At 34.8% G+C, this 17,134-nt stretch overlaps 1 protein-coding gene across 4 annotated transcripts in view; it reads left to right on the forward strand.

Annotated features, from left to right (window-relative positions):
- The window catches only part of B3GALT1 (beta-1,3-galactosyltransferase 1), a 175,142-nt gene that overhangs the window by 69,690 nt on the left and 88,318 nt on the right, over positions 1 to 17,134 (forward strand). For all 4 annotated transcript variants that reach the window (XR_001331271.2, XM_014249596.2, XM_088059061.1 and 1 more), the window contains exon 3: positions 9,592 to 9,731. The gene's annotated coding sequence lies outside the window, so the exon portion shown is untranslated. The remainder of the gene's footprint in view (positions 1 to 9,591; positions 9,732 to 17,134) is intronic.

Below are 17,134 nucleotides of genomic sequence, written 5' to 3' on the forward strand. Positions count from 1 at the left end.
GGAGGGACAGTAAAGAATTAATTCATCTGAATCTAGTCAAGGATAGAGACTGGGGGTTTTGTCTTACATTAAGTCTACTATACACATTCCATCATATGCCAAGCATGATGGAAAATAAAGGAAAAATAAGATTAGTTTAAGGTTTTCTAAATACAGAAAAGAAATAAATGATGTTTTATCTAATTGTTGAAGACACTGCTGAAGATAATGATTAACCAATGCAGGGTGGTGAGAGCACTATAAAGTAGGTTAATCACCTAGAGCTCATGCAAACCCTGTTAGCCTCTACTCAGACATTTCCCTAAGGTATCAACATAATTTGAATTTCAAAAAAGAGCTTAACAGAATATAGTTCTTTCTGTTTTGTTAAATAGGGATTTGGACCATAAAAAATCAACTTTACCTTTTCTAAATTTCTGTGTAATCATCTGATCTGAGCTAGTAGCTTAAAACAAAGTAATGTGAATATTTCCCATTAGCTCCAGAGAAGGCAGTGGCAAAGCTCCCACCAAGTTTTTTAGTCCTTAGTCCAAGATACTAAGTACTTGAAAATTCTCAAAAAGCTAGATAATCTCTGCTAGATGAGAAAGGCTTTATGCTAGGCCATGCTACATGTCCACACTCCATTCCATGGGGATACAAATCCATACTCCATCAGTGAAGTCAATGTAGCTAACTTACACCACCTGGGCATCTGATGCACATACCAAAAAAAAAATAGCAACAGATGATTTCCAGTGTAATGTTCATAAAAATGAAAAGCAAACCTAAGAGGAAAAACCCCATAATTCAACACAGGACCGTGTCTATAGAAAAGCAGCATTTGTTTTCATTATCTTTCTTTTCAAATCTAGATTTTAAAAATTCCGAAACTGCCTCTCATGCTGCTAGTAAAATATGTTACTGTAGTACTGAGGAGCAGAAATTTACTGACACTATATTAAATCTAATTGATTTTAGGCAGCTATCAGGGATATTCATAACAAGGACAAGTGGCCTTAAAAAATGCTGAGCTCCTGCACTGTATTTGTAGCATGCGTCATTGTTCTCTCTCAACTCCCACTCCCCAAATTTAAAAATCTAAATTTTGCATTGCTGAGAACATTACAGCCATCATTTAGAAATGAAAAAGAGCCTATGTAGTAAAAAAAATATATTTTAGGTATTCTTAAGTCTAGCATGGTTGATTTTACTTAATTTTCATGGCTTCGATAATGACTGAATTTGTAAATTTTATAGTAGTAAAGGTAACAAATTCTCAGGAGTGATTAAGCTTCTTGAGTCAAAAAAATTGTCTTGCAACTTCTGCTTCCCAAAATCAAACAAAAAATGACAAAAAACCCCACACTAATAACAATATAACAAGTCCCACTATTATACTACTATTGAAAGGAAATTGCTAGAAAAGAATGCTTGCCTATTAAGTTCCTCCATCAAAACAATTAAGTTTGGGTAATGATTGAGAGGGCTTTTGGTCTACTAAGCACTAACTACAGTGTCTTCTGAATGCATAAACCATTTACTTAGCTATTGAAATCTCTGAATATGGATAATAAAGGACTGGGCATTTTAACAGTATAAAAGAGATGCTAGATGGGTAATTTTGTATGTATTAAAGGCAGCGTTAGAGATTTATTGTCCTTTTAAAAGGACAGAGGGAAAGGTAAAACAATCCTGAACAGCAGAAAGATTAGAGTATCACTTGTACAAATGGCATTTACTTGCTTTACAGATTTTTTTTTTTAAATGTTTTTACTACATTCAGATCAGCATGCATCTCCTCAGCACATGTTTTGAATTCTGCTTTTCTGGAGAGTCTTGCCCTAATTTTTTCACATGAATTTATTTGATTTCTTTTTTTCTCCCTTTTAAAGCTGGGCTTCATTAAACTGTCTCAAGTCTTGATTTTATACTTGTGTTTTTGGAGATGATGGGCAGAAATACAGGTGACTAGAGAAGCTTACACATTTATACACTGACAGATTTGTGAAAATCTGTTTCATCCTAATCCTATTTTTCTAGGCTATTTTCTGATTGACTAAACTGACATCTTAGCAAAAATTATCAAACCCATTTCCCTTTGAGCTTCACTTCCAGTATAAAAGCTCAGTCATCCATAAGGCACTTTGGACTTCAAAGATGGTGAATCAGACCCATAGCTATGGTATGTGTAACCTTGGAATTCATAATATTCTAAATTAGATTGATATTTGCCCCATTTTCTAGAACATTGCCAGACCCAGACAGACATTGTTATTCTGTTGATTGACCCTGCTTTTTTTGTTGTAGCTCAAGACATACCTCCACAGCTGACTCTTTTCACATCTGTGATTTAGAAAAGAATAATTCTTTTCCCTTTTTAAGAGGAAATATAATTGCCATATAATCTCAAGAGCCCAAAATTACTTCTTGAATCTGACTTTGTGCTTCCTTCAAACTACACTTTTTTAAAGAAGGAAAGGAAAAGGAAAAATCAAACAAGCTAATTTGGATTTTATGAATAGACCCCCAAACCCCAGATTCTCAGTACACAGATAAAAATGCTTATACAATACTTTCAAAGTTTATATGGGAAGCATGCATTTCTTTCTAGAAATGGAATCATCTGGGACCTAATATAAATTTTGGAAGAATGACACACTAGATTTATTTATGTAATGTCATTGAAAATCTTCATGTTGGAAATTCCCATTATGAAGCAAATCAAGTCAAAATTATGACACTTGACAAGAAACTAGGTATTATTAATTTTATTTTGCCTGTTTAGGTTCTTACATACATGCAGCATTCTAATTCTTCCTCATAACAGCTGGGAATCACAGAGTCTGGAATGTTATTTCTTACCACTGCACAAATTTTGGAACTCATTCCCTTTTATAGAAGAAGGAGAAAAGCCTAGAAGCTATGAAAGGAATTTGAATTTTCCTAAGTCCTACTCACTAGCCTAACGCTGTTATATTCCAGACCTAATGGTTAACTATGTCTTTGTCACACTGAGACAGCAAACAGAGTTTGAAACTATACATACCTACTTATTCAGTGCTATTAGAAGACATGAAAATATTATGTTTGTGATAATCAATTATCTACCAAACAGGGTGGAACTTTTAAAATTTTAGTGTGATCTCAAAGGGTATGGTTTTTAAAACAGTTCTGTTAAAAGACAAATAATTGATCTGATAGTTCCATGTGTCAATAGTCATCACAAAGGGCTTCTAGAGACAAGAATCTCTTAATTAAGCTAAATTAAACTAAATTAAATTAAACTTCTTGACAGTATTTTTTGGTCTTCCCAGAACAGGGTTTGGTGGTCTCTTAACTGAGCCTGAAGGTTTGATCTGAGCTTTTAGCTCTTCTGTCCCTTGCAAGTATTTGCTCTGTCCTATCCTGCACCATTATAAAATAATTATAGTTTACTACTCACAACAATAAGGATCAGTAGCATTTAGGCCAGTACCTCTGTCAGGAGGAGGACTGGATTCAAGAGAACAGCAGAAGGAAAGAGTGTTGAGATTATTCATGTGCTGCAGTTTTTGACTCAAACAAACCACATATGCCAAAGGGAAAGTGTCTGATTCAGTTTTATTGGCCCTTCTACTTTGAAAACAACTTTGTGATCCTGATAAACTTGCTTTCAAATTCCTGTCTTGGCTGTGCGACTCACAGACGGAGCAAGCAAAGAGGAGAAACAAAGCACTGCTATTCCCTGTTCCTCACACTCTCCAAACTCTCTCTGCACCTCCACAGCCAGTAACATTCACAATGGTATTCCTCTGCTAATCTCTTCCTGTGTAACACACTTCAAAACATGATTTCTCACATGTAACCAGGGAGAGGAGATACTTTGCATAAGGAGAATGAAATCAGAGAGAGAAGTATTTTGAAACTCAGTTTATGACAATGTGCAAGTTTGGGTGACTCATCACGTAGGTTATAAGAGGACCAAAGGACCCAGGAAAGAGGGAGACTTAGGCTGACACTACCATTGCAAAGTTCATGGAGCTCAAAAGCACATACCAACAGGAACCGAAAATAGTTAACTTCTTACCCTACTAATTCTCATTTTACATACTTGTTTATACATAGCCCTTTCAGCCTTCAGCAGCAGAGCTGTCTGAGATTTGTAATATGACGTTTCATGGATGAATGAATATGTGAGCTGTAATTATTTTATCCAAACAGGTTTGTTCTATTTAATCACAGTTTAACTAGATTTCAAAATATATGTCTTTAGAAAGCACTGAGGGGGAAAATAAAATATCAAATAAAATCATATTAATTGTATACAAAATTAAAAAAAAACAGCTGTGTAGAGCAGCACATGAGGGTAGGGAAAAAGGGGGAAAAATCATGTAATTATTTAAAGCTCAGAGATTAACTATTTAGAATCCTACCAGCAGACAATTAGATTAGCAATAGATACTAGTAGTCTCAAACATTGGTAATAATTGATATAAGATAATAAAAGACATTGCAAAATAAAAATGAATCAAGAAAAGTCTTCTAAAAAAGTAATTCAGCATAATGAGCTAAAAATTAAGGAATAAGACTCTCTAAATTTAACAGTAATTTTTAATCAGAAGCTGAAATACCAAATAATATAACTGAGATGGTTTTGCAGATAGCAATTCATCTGCTGTACATATGAAAAAATTCCAGGGCAAAATAAAGTATAGCTTATAGTTGCATTACACTGTAATAAGCAGATGAATGAAATGAAGTAAGAACTGTACTCAAGCCCATGTAAAACAAGGAATTTCCCATCTCAAGCAGCCAACCGGTATGCTCAGTTTTCATATCAAGGTGCAGTATTTCTGAAGCACTTATTTTTTCATCAGGATGGAATCCATAATTCTACAAAAGCAAAGAGGCACAGAATCAGTCCTCTTTTTTTAACAGAAAGGATTATAAAAAGAATTAAAAAACATGGAAATTTTAAGCAGATATAATTGCTCAATTGAGATAAAAGATATTAAAAGTACTAAAAATATGAACGACTTTTTATTCAACTGACAAAGCATCAGATGTTATTTATTCTTTCATCCAACAAACAGAGACCAGTTGTTTGGATATCAGCTGTTGAAAAAAATCATTGTGTGAAAGCTGAAATGCTCACTGGAAAAGCACAGTTCAATTAAGCATAGTCTGCCCAGATCAGTCAGAGAAGGTCATGCTTTACTGACACACAGGAGTACTGTGAAGATGTTACTGCCATGACTGATGAAAGGAATTCAGTAGATTTATGATACCCTGATTTGACAATGCTCTCCCCTAAGAAATTAATGACTACAGGACAGTGTTAGGACATCAGGAGTAAATGAAACTGTTAGTTAAAAATAAGAGCTGGAAAAAATACATTTGAAAGCTTTTTTTTTTTTTCTCCAATGTTTTGGAGAGGAATTTTGTAGGTCTAAATCAAACTTCCAGTACACCCATATTATTTAGTTTGGGACAAGGATACTGACTATTTTTAAAAGGCAACTAAACTACAAGATTAGATTACCTAAAGGAATCAGTAGATGACCAAGTTGACTCTGTTATTTAAGATGCTTAATATGGACCAGCTGAACAACCACTTACTATGGAAAAATAATGTATTGTCCCATGCTGAAACATGAGCTATTTACCAAGTCTTTGGAAAAACTCAAGTATAAGTTAACTGGTATATACATACATTCAGCAGCTTTTTGTACTTGCATTCAGCAGCCTTTTTAATTCCTGCCTGGCAGACACAGATGTGTAAAATTTTCTTCATAAATTCTATCAGTGCCTCTAATGGAACAAAAACTTCTTATATAAATATTAAGCTATCCAATACAATAAGAGCAGATCTAGTACAGAATCTTAAGAATTTCTGATAGCACATGGAAGGTGTCATCTTCTGTGGAATGCAGCAAGTTTCCAGAGTAATTGCTGAAGAACTCTATCAGATATACATTAGACATTTTATATTCCCTGTAATTGAAACTTGTGTTATTAAGTTACATTTTAAAAAATGCTGATTTTTCTCCTAGATGAGAATTGGTATAAAGCAATCAGAATGAAAAACAAGACTGTCAAGGACAAAGTCAAACTGGGCCAGAGAATCAGAAATTATGAGTGCAATAGATAAGCTTGAAACTAGAATAAGGGATAACTAAAGGCTGGATAAAATATACATAATCCACAATGATGGGGTATTATCACAATATTCTTAGAATCAATTAAAACTTTCATTTGGTTTTGTTCCCTGAACTTTTTTCCCCCTTGATGTGGTCTGAAGGTTTTTTATTCCTTTGAGAAAAGTGTTTTCTGCAAGGGAATCAGCCTGCCTTTTTAGGTTCATGTTTTAGAAGATGCCATGGTGCTTGGAGTTTTCAGCCCCACTGCAGGTACTGTACATGCAGAGGGATCCTTCCCCAGTGAACTCAAGACTCCAGACCCCAACATGATTTTCTCTGCTTCACAGAAAGTCATGTACAAACATTAGCCAGTAGCCTGAATCCCCTACATCTCTGAAGACTGAGATTTCCAGATGGCAAGCTGATCTGACTAGGTTACTGAAACAGTGTTGTAGATACCAAAGGAACTAGAGCAGATGGAGTGACACCCCTATCTGATTATTTTTGAGCAATGGGCAAGGTAGTTCAGGTATGGACAAGCACTGCAGCTCATTATCATTTGAACCAAGCCATCTTTATGTAAAGGTTTTAAAACAGAACCAAGTTACTATGGAAACTGATTGAAGCAAAGACTTGCTGTAAATTCTTTTCTAGACAACGATAACAGGACTGACAGGTGGGCTGTAAAAGGAAAACGAGTGCAGTACAGAGTAAGGCATGTTGATCTGTTTCCCCTTCCTATAAGTGTTGTCATTTATAGCTCTACTTTATCTCTACATTTTCTATGGGGATATAATGAAAATTTTTTAGAAGCTCCCACCTAAATGAACCTGTTATTTTGTCATAATCATATTTGCAAGGGAATATACATGAAAAGAGTGAAAGGGCAGGGCACTCCACTTATTTTCTCAAATTATTCTGTCTTACTAGAATCATCAGGGAGGGAGAGCCATCACTCAGGAAACATATTTGCATAAAGTGCCCTTTTCCACTAGTGTTTATATTTTGGTCTTGAAATATACTCTCGGTACATTTACATCCTAGCACAGTGCTCCCCTTGAGCACTATGAAAGAAAGTAACAGGAATTAAGTTATTTTTCTGAAAAAATACTCCTTTCCCATAAATTTAAAAGTATACCTAGTTTCTCTAATCCTATTAAAAAAAAATAAATTTGTCTCTGTAAATATCTTTCTTAGCCTTCAATGGAATAAAATAAAAAAGTCTGGAATACCCAGCCCTCAAAATAGAGTACCAGAGTTTTAAGAAGGGAAATTGGCAGATTGAACAGCAGAGTTTGTACCTTTTCCACTCGGAATAGTTAGCGGTCAGCCCTGGAAAAGAATATATATATATATATATGCAATTTTTAATTTATTTTTTAGTTCTAGCTTTGGTTTTTTTTAGTTCTATGCTGGGTGTTTCTACCTGCTGTGCTTAATTTCAGAATCTTGTGTTATCATTAGAGAAAATAATGTCTTTTGCAGTATCTACCAAAAGGAAAGCAGGAGAAAGGAGAAATTCTTGATTTTGCCCTGATACTTTTCTAGCCCAAAGTTTCTTCTTGGTTCCACCTCCCAGCTGGAGCTGTGGTTGTACATCCTGACACAATCCATAAAGCAGTTTTCTTCCAAATTTTAAAAGGTTTGCTGTCATCAACAGACATGTTTGGTCCCAGTACACCAGAACCACAACAGATAGTCACCTTTTCCAGCATGTTTGCCTTACAGCTAAAAGTAACAGCAGCTGCTGCTTTTGTTGTCAGAAGTAAATGTATTTCTCACCTTCAGTCTCTGCCTTTCTCAGCACTGAGGGGGTGGGGACGTGACAGATGGTTCCTGCTAAGTAATCACAGATAAAACAGTATTTGGTGTATAGCATACATTTCCAGGCAAATAAGAATGCTTTTCATTTAATATCATCCCCGTGAAAAGCTGGATACTTAATAACATGTGGCATGCTGTAAGGCAACACATCTTACATGTTAAAGTGTATGAAGATGAGACTAGGCAGAACTCTGTGATAAATGATGCACAAGCCAAGCTTTACTTGTCATAAGTGAGTTTTGATGACTATGTTTATTGTATGTAAAGTTTTCTGGCAATAAGACAAAGGGAAACGTGAATCCTAATTCTACTCTTTTTAAATAATTACATCTTTTATTCTGTCCACTATACAATATTTGTGTGTCTCCCAGCCACAGAAACCTGCCAGTCCAGGCTCAGCTGTCAGGCATGCTTTTGCAGAGGTTTGTGCAGTCCTTGAGACTGGACACTCAAGGACTCCTTGCTGTAAAGGTAGAACCATTTAAAGGAAGCCATTTTAAGTATTTCTGTGCTTTTTGTCTTCATTCTGAAACAAATCCTACTGGGAAAGGGTCAAAAAATATAGCTGCTGTCCTTCTCAAGCAAATAAATTCCCCATAAATGTAAAAATTATTTCAAAATAATTTTTTAATTCTAGAAACAGTATCCCAATAGCCAATAGTTTAATACAATTGAAATTCTTTGTCACTGTTGTACATTCCCAAATTTTAATTATTTTTTGTATCTGGTTGTATGACAAAAATGTGTTTTTTCAAATAATCATCACCAGATTGCACAAAGAGGTATTTATCTTGGACTCTAATTAAGGAAGTCAGAAGATTAGAAATAAGAATGTTGGTAAAAAGTTTGGGTCATAACACAGGACAGTGTTACACAGGACAATTTTAATTTACAAATTCTCACCTAAAGTCATGATTATTCAAAAGCAAAGGTGGGGAAAGATGCATAAGAGATGGAGGAAGAATTGTTAGGAACTGGAAAAAGCCAAGATATAAGTTCTGGGGGAAAAAACAATCACATCAAAAAGAAACAAAAACTCCCACCAATCAAACAACCAAAGAAAACCCCAAAACAAAACACACCACCAAAAAAACACCAAAGAGTGATAAACCAGAAAACAGAACAGAAAAACCTTAAAATAACAGTTTACAAATTTGCCATTTGCAATCTAAGGATAATTCTACCAAGACTGATCAGCATTCTGTGAAAATCACTGGACTTTGCAGAGGTGTCTCAGATAGGCACCTTGTAAACTTCAAGACCAGGCCTAAAAGAAATCAGGTCAGTGCTGCAAGCAAACTAGTCTGTGACACCTCTGAGTGGTCACTCTAAAGGTGTTGTTTGGGTTTCCAGAGGACAACTTGACAAACAGTTGTATACTCTGTTTCTCATAAGCACACATTTTCAGTTGTAAGACACACATTATTTCTACATGTTTGTGTTGATATATTTTGTGCAAAAAATGTATATAAACAGATTTTGTGCATGGATTTAAGTGGTTAGCAGTATAAAATTATTTTGGTATTCATATCTATAAATTTATTACTTCAGTACTTGACCCCACATCTCCAATTGTTCCTCTCTTTTTATGGAAGACAGAAAAAAAGTAGTGAAACAAGAAGGCTGTCATTTACACATATGTAACTCATGCATTTTGTCAATGCAGGTTTTCCAGTACAGGGTCCACACTGGTTTCATATGTGATGAGGAGACAAGCAAACAGTGGAGAACAGCAGTAGATACGACGCCGATAAGCAAGAAAGAAAAATTAAGGACAAAAAGACAGAGCTGTTTCTAAAAAATCAGGTAAGGAATTCAGGTGATTCTCTATAAAGTGTAAAATGTACAAAGAATTGTGCCAAATAGTTTATACTCCCTTCCTAGTATTTCTGAGAATTCCTTCTATATGTGTCTAGGACATATGTACACACAATACATATACCCTACTAACTTACACAGTGAATTTACTTTTTGAGCAAAATTGCTGTTACACTCAGTGCAAGTATTTATTATACTGGTATCCTACATTTCTTTGAATATAATCCATTTCCTATATTTAATTTTATTTCCTTTAAATAAACCATTGTACTAGTTGCTACAGGAAGTCAATTGATTAGTGGTTTGACAGAGGAGTGAAAGTGAGCTGTGCTGTATGTGTTCCTGTTCCTTCTCAACAGCCCCAAGTTCTCAAATCTTACAATGTACTGTCCTCAAACCGATCTCTTGGGTTGTTACAAGCACACTGCAGAAAAGCACCATCTGTTATCACCCACCCCTTTCTTCCTACAGTGAGAGGTGTAAAGTGTTTGGAGCTTGGTCACACTTACATTTCCTAAGCATGACCAGAGAGGAGTAGAAATATATTTACCAAAGACCAGATCTGGATGAACAAGGAAGAACAATTCATCCTTTCCTCTTCTGCTCATCTGCTTTGGAGAAAAGCTGCTGCACCACTTGTAGTGTCACAGTGAGAGCATAAACATAGTGGACTATATAATCTCTAGTCCCTAAAACAAACTGGACACTAGGCTAACTGCATGTCACCTGATGGAACTATTCATGACAGAAACATCCTATAAACTTTTTAGCAATACTTTCTTCTGAAATAGTCTGAAATTACATTTTGCCACAAACAGAAGATGGAAAAAACCCCATAGCTAAACATTACAGACCTATCTACTTAATCGATACATCTCCTTTCCACTCACAAAACTAAAGCTAACCTAAGATGTTGGTATAGCAACACACATGAATTATTACAAAATGGTAACTTACAGGTCTTTGCATTCCTAAATAATACCATCAGTTTATCACACTCAGTATATCCACAAAACAGAAATTCCTTTGAAGTTTGGCCCTGTAGAAGTACTTTAACTCATCTACAAAATCCTTACCTATACTAATATTTAGTTATCATAGCATCTAATGCTTCCAGACAGCATATTTCAGAATACTGACTCCAAACCTACGGAAATTCACAACTGAAAAAACACTTTCTATGAATTCCCAAGAGATCTAAAGATATTAAAACATACAAAAATCCTTAGCAGAGCCTCACAAACTATACAAAACCCATTATTACTATTAACATATCAATTATGTTCCACAATCCATGATAACACAATACTCTGCTCATGATAACTTTCTGCAGTTTGGTAGGACTGCCACACATTGAGACATTCTGTCAGTTCCTGGTGTGCTGTTGATTGATAGGTGCTGCATGCTTGCAGAGTATCAGTAAGGATGCCTTGAATGGGAGAAGCAGCATCATACATCTAGAATTTCTCTACTACATGCAATATTCATCAGTTACAAACTTGGGAATGTCATACTGTAAAAGCTGCATGATAAAAGACACTGCCTGGTGTTACAGCAGATTCCATTTGCCATATGGTATGTTATTATTCTGTATTACCTTGGGGAGGGCACTAAAAGTGCAAGAACACACTCAAGGCATGTAGAAAAATGAGGGCAAATTGCATAGTTCTTAATTATATCAGTAAGGTCTGTAACTGAAACAGAGATGAAACTAAATAAAGAGCTGAAAGTGCAATACACTACCTTCCAGCTACTGAAAAGTAATAAACTCTATCAGGAATATTTTAACAGGAAGAAATTGCCAGCCGTGATATGTAGTGACCTACAGACAGAATTAAAGCAGATTTGACTCCAAAGTCAGGAAATGCTATGTGCAATGCTACACATATTCCCAAAATATGGTTTTACATTAAAGATAATTTTTACATGGGGTAGGCTGGAGAAAACATTTAATCAGTAATCTCTAAATGCAATTCCATAAGCACAGCTATAATAAAACCAATACATGAATTATTAAAACAATAAAGTGGGAGAATATTTGTTGGAAACAGTTAAAGTAAAACAATAATAATTGTATCCATTTGATATCAGGTAAATAAGCTGTCCCTAGGATCTAAGAAATTTCAAAACAAACAACAACTCCAAATTTAAAAAGGCTTTCTCCTTACAATATATCAGAATTCACAAGTAGAATTTTCTGACTGAAACAAAATCCAGCCAAGGTTAGATCATTCTTTGGGACCTATTATTCAGTCACCACTGAAATTTTAAATGACAAATACTGTGGTACCAAATACCAGAAATACACAGCCCTGCTGGTTTTAGGAGTAGTTTGGCTCTAAATGCTGTAGTCTATTGAATAAGACATTTTAAGATCTGTTTAAAGAACAGAATATTTTCAAATTATTCATGATAATTGTGCAGTATTTCAGATGACATCTTCAAATCTGTCATCTATGCAAGTGTTCAGTTTGAGGAGCCAAAAAGTAGATTGCTCCATTTAGCCAGACCTCTAGCAGGATTAAATCAGATAAATTCTAGTAACTCCAAATATTTCCTATTATGGGTTACACACTGTGCTTTCTTGTTACTTTTCAGCAGCTATTAGGATTTTTTTTTTAATTTCTTTTGACAAGACATTTAAGTGTCTCAATGTCACTTGAAGAAAACAGAAGCTCACAGAAAAGTGAATAGAGGATCATGGCTGCATGGCCCTTGCTAGCTTGTACTCGCTACTGAAACCCACTGCGTGCAGTCTACCAGTCTCAAGGTTTGCCACTGCACTGATTAACATCTGTAAATGCTGCCCAGTAATGGTAGGAGGGGCCAAGCTGTAATTGCTGAGCAAATCACTGCATCCATTTTCATTTCTCAGCTAATGATAACACCAACTCATGACACATTCTCCAGTCTCTTATCAAAATCTATGAAGTTTTCAGACATTTCTGTGTGTGTGCCATTCATACTTCTGTTCCAGCCATAAAAAAGGCTGATGGCAGAAATGACTGATGTCAGTAAATGAGGGTTATTATTCAGTGAGAGATAAAGAAAGAAAGAAAGGGAGATATAAAGGGAAGGGAAAAGCCACTTCTCACTACTATACTCAAGGGTGTTCTTCCTTTTTTAAGTGAGGAGGAATCTTGAATATGAGTTAACTGACAGCTCAAGTTTAAAGACACAGTGTTGCAAATAAACTTGCTAAATTACCAAATTGTCTATTATTATTTTCTTTAAAGGAAGTCTGTTTATTATTACATGACAGAGTAATATTTATGTTTTTTTCTTCCAAGACTGAATTCAATTCCATACTAATGAAAGATAACTGGTGTTTGACAGAATTAGTGTTTACTTTACCCTACTACATTAAGAATTTAAAACTACATTTTAAATACTTTGATTTCTGCTATTCTGATAAACTTTGTCACCTTGACAACAAGCATAAATGAATGTGCTAGTTATGATAAATTTTTAGTGCAGCAGTTTTAAATTGGGAATGGAAAATAACTTTTTTAAATACTTAGTAATTTCTTCTGAAAAGATAGAAATGTTTAATTTAATATGGGAAATAGAATGTCAGTATGAATTCTTCAGACTAAAATCTTACCATAGCATGGTTATTATTTCTACTACTATTTTTTACTAAATTTACAAAATATTCAAGTTTCACACTGAACAACTCAGAAAAACATGAAGAAAATTATAAATGAGAGAGTTTGGGAGTTGAAGTCCAGGAAAGAATCATGTTCGAAAGTTTTCTCATGATGTTTTTTCTTCTAGTTCAATTCATTTAGGCACTTAATTTTTTTGATTAATTGATCATGACAGTACTGTAGTATAATATTGATTATCTTAGATGTGTTCACTTTCAATGTCTTCAGTTAGTTTAAGAAAAATGCTGGTAAGCCAAGAATCTGCTGTGTTTCAGAGGAAGAACATTCAATTACATTCAGCAAGAAAATCAGAAATAAAGTATTTTTATCCAACCACAGTTTTTAAGTAATCAAGGCTGACAAGTGACAGTATCTTAAGAGAATTTCAGAGAGTACAGAATCTTAAAGATATAACCCTGTCAATTACACACATGTTGGTTTTAGTGAAAATGCAGTATTTGAAAATTTGGAAAACTGGTTATATAAATAAGAAACTGGTTATATAAATAATAACTGGAATAATAAAATTGTTAGTACAGTCAACCCCTGAGTTTCACTTCCAGAGGCACTACTATATCCAATTTTATAAATACACCTCTATTCAAAAACTTGAAAAATAAACAGCTGCTCTATGTCTTAGAGGTGCCTCAGACCTAGCTAAATACAATTTGTGTATATTTAGGGCTTCTTCTGATATATAGTTCAGTCATCATTTCTCATATGTTTCTTCTAAAAAGATACTCTGCTGGATATTTGCACTACATCATGAACAGATGTTATACCCACTCCGTTGATTTGTGTTGAGTACTTGTATCTTCACTGGGTTATGAAGTGTTGAAATCATGAGTGAAAAATAATACAGAAAAGAAAATATTTAGGATTTAAGTGCTTTTTCTAAATGAAGTTATTCATAGCATATTGTGGACTAGTGCTTCCAAATTCTTCTTTAGTCTTCTTCTTTATTCTGCTTCCAAAACACTTCCTCATTCTAAATTGTAGTCTTTTTATGCCAGCAAAAGCTGACAGACTCTCAAGGTAAACAACTGGCAAAGTCTCAAATCCTGATCACTCAGGATGATTTTTAATATCATTTGAGAGTAAGGCTACAATGTGCCCTTAACAGCCCAGCGATGTTATTTGCTATTTTTAGGGGAAATTTTTGGTTAGCAGATGCCATTTTGCAAGTGAGGTGTTTTAACTGCACAAAGGGCCAATCCACTCACTAGTACTGAACAGCTTCCTATCCCCGTATTCCCAGAGATGTGCATCTGTGGTTTTGATATACTGTGTAGGTTTGAGGGAAAACAATTATTTGAAGTAAACAACAGAATCTGAAAAATGAACAAGATGAGAAGTATTGAACAGTGTTTTCTGAGCAAGAATCTGCTACCCTTGTTTACACCCTCATCTCCAAGAACACTACACCTGGTCAAGTGCATCCTAAAAGCAACATTAATTGCTTTCCTGGAACAGACTAGTGAACTGCATGCTCAGATGATCTCTATAATTTCTTATTTTTAAAGCTAGTGACTGCAATAACATCATGCTAGCAACAATTATAGTATAAATCATACATAACTGTGTAGGAATAAACCTGCACGGCACCTAAGCCTCCATCAAAATGCAATAAAGTGGGAGGAGTTTTTTAAACTGGAAAATACAAGACTGAGCAGGACTGAAAATACTCTTTTATAATTCCCTGCTTATCCCAGCAGAAAACCATCTGATTTCTATAAAGTGAGTTAAAACATAAGAGATATAAATTCCTTTTAGCTGTTTAGAATATTTTTTTTGACATTGCAGATGACAGTAAATGTGATTAATGGTTGCTGATAATTGGAGTTTCATTCCAGTGGTTATTGCTTGTCAGTAACAATGAATAGCTCCACAACCCCCCCATTCATTTCACAATATTAAAGACTGATGGCTTGTGGGAATTATGCTAAACTAGCACATTCAATTAGATTTTGAATTTTATAGTATATTGAATAACAGTTTATGGTTTTATAATAGTGATGGTTTACTGTTGCATGGTAATCGCTCCCATTACATGTATGTATATCTGGAGAATTACAATTTCTATACTCATTAGAATTACTCAATTACATGTTAACATTTCTTTAAAAGTACAGAGTGCTTTGGTCTTTATCAGAAAGATGGTTTTTAATAACAGTTACATTGGTTTTGCCCCAGTATTTGATGGGCAAGCTGCAATGTTTAAAGGATGCAAAAGCAGCTCATGCTCCTTGGTATCAAGCACCAGCTGGAATGACATCCGGGATGGCCACCCAGCTGCAAGTGTCCTACTACAGCTGGCTGGGCTCTACATAGCAGGCAGTAACTGTCTCGTCAGATCATTCCCCAGAATGGTAGGAAGAGAGGAGGGGAAATCTTCAGTAAAGGGAAAGATACAGGTTTTGCAGAATCACCTCCAAACTTGAGAAGTATCCTCACCTTTGGCCATTTCTCCAGTAAAAAAGACTTCATGCAGCCTGAAGAGGGGAAACAAAGGAAAAAGAAAAACAACAAAAAAACACAAAGCCCCACAATAGGAAGGGAGAAGGAATCATGATTGGCAGAGAGAAGCCCATGACAGAGAAAGAGCTATGTAAAATAAAGTTGACTGAAAATGTTGTCTGCCTCAGGACAAAATGGTGCACAGAGTTTGATCTGAGAGACTGGAAAGGGTATAATTTTTTTTTATGTGACAACATAAAACTTAATAGAACAATTTTTAAAGTTTTTTAACTGAGAAAGCAGCAGGCTCTGAAATTTAAGATGCTCATAAGATAAATCTTGAAAACTTAAGTATGCTAATAAAAATTCTGCCACTCAGGAGGCCAGTACATTTACAACACAGATATCTATATTTTCAGGAGCTAAGTCACATATCATTCAGTAAAGTTTAACAAACCGGAAAAAGAAACAAAGCAGAGAAAGAGCTTTATAAAGTTAACTTAATTAGGAAGGCACCTACTAATTTCACTTGCATTAGTGCTTTTGCATAGGACTCTCCTTGACCTCAATTTCCTGATGAAGAGAATACCAATTGTATGAGAATATTATAAATAAATGTTTCCTCTGCTTGTTCTTTTACTTCAACATGCTCTTAAAATCTAGTGATAATTTTACTTTTCTAGTTTATGCTTAGACAAATTATCTAACTTATCTCCCAAATACAGAATATTCTACTAATTCAATCTTGTCATTTTCTTCCAAGCAAGGAAGTTGTCCTAGTGTAATACAAGGTAAGATGAGAATATATCTCACAAAGCACTGAATTGTTTTAGCAAACTAAATTAAGGAGTCAACAGTAAAAATGAGAATGATAATTCTAGGAAAATTCCAAGTAAAAAATACCACCCATTACACATTCTATTTTATGTAATAATTTTCCATCCAGCAGTGATCATTTCCAAGTCAATGCTAAACTCAGAATGAAGTCAATGAGAACAGGATCAAGACCTTTCTTATTACTATTTGATAAGTTTGTGCAGGTTTTCAAAAGCAGAAAATTACTGCTGGTGATAGGGGAACTTCCAAAGATGTACTTGTTTGTTTCATTGCAAAAATCGTAGTACGAAAATTTGGTTGATTATACAGATACACGTAAAACCTCTCTGACTTACTTTACTTGTGGCCTTCGGATCATCTGTTCAGAAATATTTTTTCTCATGCTTTCATTATATTACTATTACTTATTTGTTGCGTATTAGCACTTCACAGCTCTAATAACCATTT

Source organism: Pseudopodoces humilis, chromosome 8, assembly GCF_049639895.1.
Source record: "Pseudopodoces humilis isolate 2021_Gansu_Grassland_sample_001 chromosome 8, ASM4963989v1, whole genome shotgun sequence".
NCBI lineage: Eukaryota > Metazoa > Chordata > Aves > Passeriformes > Paridae > Pseudopodoces > Pseudopodoces humilis.